This window comes from Oryctolagus cuniculus, chromosome 7 (assembly GCF_051225735.1).
Source record: "Oryctolagus cuniculus isolate XC-2025 breed Fujian yellow rabbit chromosome 7, ASM5122573v1, whole genome shotgun sequence".
Taxonomy (NCBI): domain Eukaryota; kingdom Metazoa; phylum Chordata; class Mammalia; order Lagomorpha; family Leporidae; genus Oryctolagus; species Oryctolagus cuniculus.
The window spans coordinates 147997026-148006272 of record NC_142873.1 but is presented as its reverse complement, the minus strand read 5'-3'; positions in this window follow the sequence as shown (position 1 = coordinate 148006272).

The following is a 9247-nucleotide window of genomic DNA, read 5'->3' as shown; positions in this document are numbered from 1 at the left end:
TTCCCTGTTCCAGCTCGGCTCTGCTGGGCGGACTCCGGTCCGGAGGGAGGCCTGTGTGGGACGAGGAGTGCCAGGGAGCGAGCCTTCCCGTGGGCCAGGACCGCTCCACGTTCCCGCGCCGCAGCATCTCTCACTCGGTCACTAGTGTTCATTTAGGGAGGCTGTCGGCCAGGGCGCCCGCTGCCCTCCATCCACTTTGTCAGTTACCGCTGAGTTTCCTGGGTTCTGTTTGTTTTGCGGCTCACCAGAGGGCACAGAACCTTGGGAGATGAATTTGTACCGAATCCCAGCATTTTGATAATTTCCAATTTCTGACTCAAAATTTCAGATTTTATTTATTTTTTTCCCCACTTTTCTATCTTTCCTGCTGTCCCTTGGCATGGGGGGAAAACACCGACTTGGCAGGGCTTCTCATAGCTCTGGATACGACTTGAGAGTTTTTAAAGCCAGCACTTTAATCCCTTATTCTCTATGAATTGCAACCAGAAGCCAGTGGTTTTACAAGTCGTGATGCTTGGCTGGAGGTGGGTTGAGAGGTGAGGCCACGTGACGGGAAGAGCACGGCGGTTGCTGTTGGGTGGTGAACTTGCAGTGGAAGCTCTGCTTGCTGAGTTTTTAAGCCAGGATTTGGAAGAAAGGGCCAACTTAGGGAAAGTCTGAGCCGAGGCATCAGGACGGGGCAGCCCGCGGGCGCCCATCACGTGTGGGACCGGCGGCTCTCGCTTCCCAGTGGACACGGGAGCAAGAGCCCAACGAGGAGGGCAGCGCCAGCCCCCTTCTTGGCTGTCAGAGAGCTGCTGGGTGGGACCCAGGCAGGAGGGGGAGACTGCACGTTTGAGAGGCACGCCTTTAAGGAAACCCAGGAATGAGACGGAGGGGATGGTGTGTGACAAGCTGACAAGCTGGGCAGGCCCTCTGGGAGCCCGCGGTTTGCAGGCACCCTGGAGCCCTCGCTTCGGCTGACCTTGAAGACTCCCGAGCCACACAGAAAATTCTGCGCAACAAAAGCTCCGCATCCTTCGGTGTGTGTTGCTGGGCCGGGTGTCTGTGGCGACGGGAGGCGGACACCACCGCATATCAAGTTGCCGTTTATCTTTGAATTGGATAAAGCATTATTCCCAAGAGAAATGATGCATCACCTTTGCCCCGCCCGCTCCTCTCCTAGGCTGTTCACCAAATCTAAAATCCAAAAACCCCTGTCTGACGCCAGACGCACGTCTGGGTCAGGTGCCAGATGCCCTTCAGTCACCCGGCACAGCTTCCTCTAGGTGTCGCCACCTGGGATCTCTCCCTGAGCCCTGGGTTCAGTCTGTGCCATTGACAGCGGATTCTCCTGTTTCCGGTTCTGTCGGGTCTGCCACGATTTCCCTCACTAAGAGCCCGCCCCCATGGGTAGCCACTGGGACACAGAGGTTTGTGGGCAGCCGGACCCCGACCCCCACCCCCCGCCCGCCCCAAGCTCATCTGCAGAGCAGGCATCAGATGATGTTGGGCCTCGGGCCTCGTTTGGGAAAACGTGTGATTTTTTTTTTTCCCCCCTGTGCCACACTACACAGAGATGACCACGTTACAGATGAGCTCTGCGATCCTTGGCGTCACGGGCAGTTTCCCCGGGGCGTTCTCTCTCCGGGAAGCGGGAGGGAAGGCGCAAGGCGGCATCCTGCTCTTCATTTGTATTTTGGTCCCAAAATGTAAATACAATTTTCTATGTTACTTTTTTGTGGTAACTACCAAGATGAATATTTTAATTAGATAAGTTATATAAAAAGGAAAATTCCATGTCTAAATAAAAAAAAAAAACTGCACCTGTGCCACGTCTGTCTGCTTACCGTGCCGGGGAATGGAGAGCGGCGACAGTGGTCCCGGGCCAAGAGGCGGGGGTCTTACTCCCCGGCGGGGGTTTAACAGTGCTGGATTAGGAAGAGGGAATTCCAGGTGCGAGAACCACGTGCACGGCGGGAGGGGACTCGGTTGTCAGGAGCACTTGCTGGGAGCACACCCTGTGCCGTCATATACCTGGAATCCCGGACGGTGCTGGTGGCTTCATTTTGCCGTTAGAAGCCATGGCTCGGGGATGCCACCCAAGTGCCCAGCTTGTATGTGGAAAGGAAGGGCTTGGGGCTGTTCTACTTTGACTCCGTCCTTGGGACATGAGGGGCCCAGGTGGGTCCCATCAGCCTCACGCCGCCATCCTAGTGAGCACAGGACGCCGGTGCAGGCAGGGTGGCAGCAGCAGGGACTGGCTGAGCTGCAGGAGCTGCAGCACATGGCCAGCGGAGCCCAGGGTGCGGCATCCCCTGAGACGACCCTCAAGTCCTGCCCCTAAACAGGGCATCCTTGACCCATGGTCCAGACTTGGGTTTCCCAATTCTTTGCTAGATCGGATGGTCACTGTTAAGACTTCAAAGTTAATTGTGACGTGTGACAGCTGATGGGTTTTGCTCAGAATTGGCAAGTTAGTTCTTTGGCCCTTACTAATCCAACACTGACTGAGCCAGGATGTGTTTATACAGAGGCACACGCATGTCCAGGTGTCCAGGCAGAGTAATTGGCCTTATTGGCTCATGACCCCACTCTGAGAAGGTTTTTTTTTCTTATTTGAGACATAGAGTTACAGAGGGAGAGACAGAAAGGTCCTCCATCCACTGGTTCACTCTCCAAATGGCTGCAATGGCCAGAGCTGAGCCGATCTGAAGCCAGGAGCTTCTTCTGGTTCTCCCAAGTGGGTGCAGGGGCCCAAACATTTGGGCCATCTTCCACTGCTTTCCCAGGACATAGGCGGAGAGCTGGATCAGAGGAAGGGCAGCCGGGACACAAAGCAGCGCCCATGTAGGATATTGGCACTGCAGGCGGAGTCGTAGCCCACTGTGCTGCTCTATCCCGGCTCCCTGTCGTGCACCTGGGAAGGCAGTGGATGAGGCCCAGGTGCTCGTGCTCCTGCTACCCACGTGGGAGCACCGAAACACTCCCGACTTCAGTCTGGCCTAACTGTTGTGGGCACTTGCGGGGTGAACCCTTTCTCTCTCACTCTGCCAATGAATAAGTTAATAAATAATCAGTTTTGGCATTTCTCGAGCATAGAATCTCTTGAGCTGGGGGTCCCCAGAAATACAGTTTAGAAAAGCAACCCAAGTGTTAATCAACTGAATGCTGGGTCTCCCCAAAGTGTATTGCAATCCTAAGCTCCAACGTGGCAGATACAGGAGGTGAGGGCTCTAGGGGTGATCGGGTCCCGAAGGGTGGAGCTTCATGAATGGGATTCTTCCTTATACAGAGAGAGTTTTCTGTCACTCTCCTCTCTGCCACGTGAGGATACCATGGCTTGACAGCGTCTGCAAGCCAGGAGGGGCTCTCCCCAAACAGCTTCTGCCGCGCACCTGATCTTTGGAAACCAATATCATTTGTTACAGCAGCCTGAACCACGACGCCATGCAGTTAAAGTGTCCACTGACACTGGAGATGCTCCAGAGAGTTGGCCTCAAATAGTGTAGTAAGATATGGGTCATGGCTGGGCTTCCTGGACATTCCGTCACCAGCAAGGCTCGTGTCGCCTCCCCTCTGTGTCACTGTGCATAAGGCAGTCGCCCTTGGCCTCGTGAGACTTTGTGCTAGGAGGGGAGACAGTAACCAAACAACTACATGGATACCTGTTTAAAATACAGATGCCTGGACCCCACTGCAGTAATCTGGGCGAACAGACCAGAGGTGGGAGCTGACAGGACCTGTGGAATGAGTCAGATCCCAGTTCAAATCCTGGCTCCACCGCTCCCGCCCCCTCTGAGCCTCGGTCTCCTCATCTGTGCAGTGGGATCGATGATGCAAGGGTGCAGTGAGAAGGGAGCTGAATGCCTTTGCGTGCTTCCTTCCTTCCTTCCTTCCTTCCCTAAAGGAGGAGTGAAAGGAAGAAGCGTTGTTTCCCGCTGATGGGAACTGAAAGTGGAGGGCCACAGCTAAGAGGTCGGCAGGTCCTCTCAGAGCTGCCTTCCTGGGCCCTGCTGCCCTAAAGTCGGTTCAGCTTCTCTGGTTTGGGGCCGCTCTTCTCTTCTCAGGCCCCTCAGAACCTCCTTCCTCATCTCAGAGTCACAAACTCAAACACAGCAGTTTGCAGCAAGCAATGGCCAGTGCAGGAACAGCAGGCAAGCGAGAGCTATTTACACAGCTCCACCTGACTGTGTCCTGGTGGAGGGAAGCCAAGCCTCTGCCGCCACGTCTCCTGGGCTGTAAGGAAAAGGCAGAGGCGCTGGCGCTGCGGTGCGGCAGGTTCAGCCTCCACCTGTGATGCTGGCTTCCCATGTGGGCGCCAGTTCAAGCCCTGGCTGCTCCACTTCCAATCCAGCTCCATGCTAATGCACCTGGGAAAGCAGTAGAAGATGGCCCAAGTCCTTGGGCCCCTGCACCTGCATGGGAGACCCTGAAGAAGCTCCTGGCTCCTGGCTTTGGATCGGTGCAGCTCCAGCCGTTGCGGCCAATTGGGGAGTGGACCATTGGATGGAAGACCTCTCTCTCTCTCTCTCTCTCTCTGTGTGTGTGTGTGTGTGTGTGTGTAATTCTGACTTTCAAATAAATAAATCATTAAACACACACACACACACACACACACACACAAATTCTGGAGCTTGAGTGCCTGGAGTGGAATCTTGGTTCTGGTACTAACCACCCACGTGACCCACTGCAGAACGGGGATCACAGGACACCTGAAATACGAAGATTCAAAAAATCACGGAAGTAGGAGTGGGCATTTAGCCGAGTAGTTAAGACATCTGTGTTCCACATCGGAGTTCCTGGGTTTGATTCCAGCTTCCTGCCGATGCAGACCCCCGGAAGCAGCAGTGATGGCTCATGTAACTGGGCTCCTGACCCCCACATGGGAGACCTGAGTTGAGCTCCAGTTTCTGGTTCTGGGCCCATCAACCGAGTCATTGCATGCATTTGCGGGGGTGAACCAGCAGATGGGAGTGTGCTCTCTCTCTGCCTCCCAAATATTAAATAAAAAACATTTAAAACACACACACACACACACACACACACACACGTAAGTAAAGTCCTAAGACAGTACTAGAGCATTACTGAGTTATATGATTGTTAACTGTTATTGTTACTATACCATCAGCTTGCCACAAAGAAGCAGTCAAAAGTGGTAGTAACAGCAACAGTTTCAGTTTCTTACAGGCTGAGGTGGCAGAGAGAGGAATGTGGATATACATGCATGTGTTGAACTATGAAAACAGTTATAGACAGAGCCAGAGGATGCAGGCTGTAGCTTGACCCACCAGGCCACAACGCTGGCCCTGAATGCAAGAAAGAAAAACCCGGGAGCTTTTCCTACTTGCCTCGGAATCGTCCTAGGAGCCGGTGAGAGTCCCCATTTGTCTTTAGACCATTCCTGCAAGATAGAAGTGCAGGAGAGGAGCCAGTTAGCAAAGGCCCAGGATGTTATTCCCCAAAACTCAGCTGGCCTCCTGCTGAATCCTGCCCCTGTTGGCCACTGCAGTTTCCCATCCAACCAGATGGGGGTGCTGGACAGACAGCCTTGCCCTTGGCCCCACTGAGCCCCACTGTAAAAGAGACAGGTTTTTCCTTTGGACCAGGATGGAACACTTTTTATGTGTGATCTAGTATTACTGGTGTCACAGAACTCCACAAGGCCTGTATTCTTATTTTTCCCATTTTATGTAAGACAAATCTGAGCCTGGAGGGCATATTTAATAGTTATGTCACTGAGGCAGGAGTACAGATGGAGCCAACTTAAAAAGTTATCAATGGGGGCTGGTGCTGTGGCTTGGCAGGTAAAGCCACAACCTGTAGTGTCCTGGCTGCTCCACTTCCAGTCCAGCTCCCTGATAATGTGCCTGGGAAAGCAGCAGCAGACAGCCCAAGTCCTTGGGCCCCTGCACCCACATGGAGACCTAGGTGGAGCTCCTAGCTTCCAACAAGCCCAGTTGCAGCCATTTAGAAAGTGAACCAGCCGATGCAAAATTTCTGTCTCTGTCTCTCCCTCCCTCCCTCCCTCTCTCTTTCAAATAAATAAATTTTTTAAAAAAGTTATCAAAGGCCGGTGCCGCGGCTCACTAGGCTAATCCTCCGCCTAGCGGCGCCGGCACACCGGGTTCTAGTCCCGGTCGGGGCGCCGGATTCTGTCCCGGTTGCCCCTCTTCCAGGCCAGCTCTCTGCTGTGGCCAGGGAGTGCAGTGGAGGATGGCCCAGGTGCTTGGGCCTTGCACCCCATGGGAGACCAGGAAAAGCACCTGGCTCCTGGCTCCTGTCATCGGATCAGCGTGGTGCACCGGCCGCAGCGCGCCGGCCGCGGTGGCCATTGGAGGGTGAACCAACGGCAAAGGAAGACCTTTCTCTCTGTCTCTCTCTCTCACTGTCCACTCTGCCTGTCAAAAAATAAAAAAAAAATAAAAATAAAAAAAATAAAAAGTTATCAACATAATGGGTGGTTAGATGAAATCAGCCTATTCTGCTACTTTGATAAAGAAACTTTTGGGCCCGGCATTGTGGCGTAGCAGGTAAAGCCACCGCCTGCAGTGCCGCTGGCATCCCATATGGGTACTGATTTGAGTCCCGGCTGTTCCACTTCTGATCCAGCTCTCTGCTATGGTCTGGGTAAACATGCAGTCCTTGGGCCTGTGCACCTGCATGGGAGACCCAGAAGAAGCTCCTGGCTCCTGGCTTTGGATTAGCCCAGCTCCAGCCCTTGTGGCCATTTGGGGAGTGAACCAGCAGATGGAAGACATCTCTCTCTTTCTCTCTGCCTCTTTAACTCTGCCTTTAAAATAAATCTTTAAAACTTTTTTTTATTTGAAAAGATCTTCCATCCATTGGTTGACTCCCCAAATGCCTGCACCATCTCACGCTGGCCTAGGCTGAAGCCAGGAACCCAGAACTCAGTCCAGGTCTCCCACATGGGTGGCAGGGACCCAAGTACTTCTCACCTGTTGCCTCCCAGGGTCTACACTACCAGGAAGCTGGATGGGAAGCATGGAGTTAGGACTTGAACCAGGCACTCCAACACTGGATGTAGGCACGCCAAGCGGTGACTTAAGCCATTGCATCAAACCCTCAGTCCAATGTTTATTATTTAAAGCTGTTAAGTTTTATGATGGCTTGCTACACAGCATAAGCTAATTGATAGAACATGTTTACTTTGTGTGCCCCTCCCATTCCACTCCAGGAAACCAAAGGAGAATGTGTTCCAGGAATAAACCATTTTATGGAGTTGGCATATGTTATAGCAGGTTAGGCTGTTGCCTGCAGTGCCAGCATCCCATATGGGTGCTGGTTCGAGTCCTGGCTGCTCCACTTCCGATCCAGCCCCCTACTAATGCATCTGGGAAAGCAGTGGAAGATGGCCCAAGTGTTTGGGCTCCTGCACCCATGTGGGGGACCCAGATGGAGTTCCTGGGTCCTGGTTTTGATCTGGGCCCCCTGTCTCTCTGTCACTCTTCCTGTTACAAGAAATAAATAAAACACTACCTGTCTCTCAACATCCCTGTGAAAAGTGATTAAGATGAAATATGCAATGTGCTTAGCATAATGCCTGGTATGCGGAACCTGAGATCAGCAAGGAGGACCCTGATGGAAGCGAGAGAAGACATCCGGGCACAACCCGTGCTGGGCCTCCGGTGGTAAACACAGGCTTTCGAAGGAACAGCCAGTGTGTGTGTCATCCAGTCGACCGGACGCGCGCTCAGTGTTCACTACAGAATCAGCACCTGGCCTGAAACTGTGGCGTGGGAGCAGGCATAATTCAGGGCATTCGGCTATTTTTAAAACAGGGTTTATTTTATTTTTTGAAAGGTAGAGTTAGAGAGAGACAGAGAGAGAGGTCTTTCATATGCTGGTTCACTCCTCAAAAGGCCACAGTGGCAGGAACTGGGCTGATCCAAAGCCAGGAGCCTCTTCTGGGTCTCCCACATGCGCAGCGGGGGCCCAGGAAAGTGGGCCATCTGCTGCTGCTTTCCCAGGCGCATGAGCAGGGAGGTTGATCAGAAGTGGAGCAACCAGGACCGGAACTGGGATGCTGGCATTGCAGGCAGTGGTTGGCTCCAATAGCTGTTTTGAACCCAAATCAAGCTTACCTATTTCACACATAACTGAAGCAGGACATCAAAAACCTTTCTGGCTGTGCTTGAGCAGATAGATTTTTGGGTTTCTATTTCATCAGCCTCCATCTTGTCTGGGCACTGCAGAGCTAATGGGAAGGGTGAAGGTATCCAGAATGTTCTATAATGTCCTCTGCAAACTGTCTTCCCATCCCCACTAAGGAGCCAGGAAGCATTCTACCCCAGAAACAAAATCACGTCAACTCTCAAAGAGCGGCTTTCAATTCTGTAGAGCTCACCTCAGCCCACAATATCAAAAGACATCGTGCCTGAGTATACAAACCCAAGCCTGAAACTAAAGTCTCATTAATGGAGATTTAAAATGTATGACATACAGAGACACACACGCAGTAAAATCGGTGACATTCTGATTTTTTTTTTTTTTTTTTTTTTGACAGGCAGAGTGGACAGTGAGAGAGAGACAGAGAGAGAAAGGTCTTCCTTTGCCGCTGGTTCACCCTCCAATGGCCGCCGCTGCAGCCGGCGCACCGCGCTGATCCTGGCAGGAGCCAGGAGCCAGGTGCTTTTCCTGGTCTCCCATGGGGTGCAGGGCCCAAGCACCTGGGCCATCCTCCACTGCACTCCCTGGCCATAGCAGAGAGCTGGCCTGGAAGAGGGGCAACCGGGACAGAATCCGGCGCCCCAACCGGGACTAGAACCCGGTGTGCCGGCGCCGCAAGGTGGAGGATTAGCCTATTGAGCCACGGTGCCGGCTTGACATTCTGATTTTAAAAATTGTATTCTATTTTTAAAAAATGTTGCCCACATAGGGCCGGCGCTGTGGCTTAGTGGGTAAAGCCACCGCCTTCGATGCCAGCATCCCATATGGGCACCAGTTCGAGACCCGGCTGCTCTCCTTTGGATCCAGCTCTCTGCTATGGCCTGGGAAAACAGTAGAAAATGGCCCAAGTCCTTGGGCCCCTGCACCCACGTGGGAGACCTGGAAAAAGTTCCTAGCTCCTGGCTTCGGATTGGCACACAGCTCCAGCTGTCGTCATCTGGGGAGTGAGCCAGCAGATGGATGACCTCTCTCTCTCTCTGCCTCTCCTTCTTTCTGTGTGTGACTTTCAAGTAAAATAAATAAATCTTAAAAAAAAAATGTTGCAGTTGGCGCTGTGGCTCACTAGGCTAATCCTCCA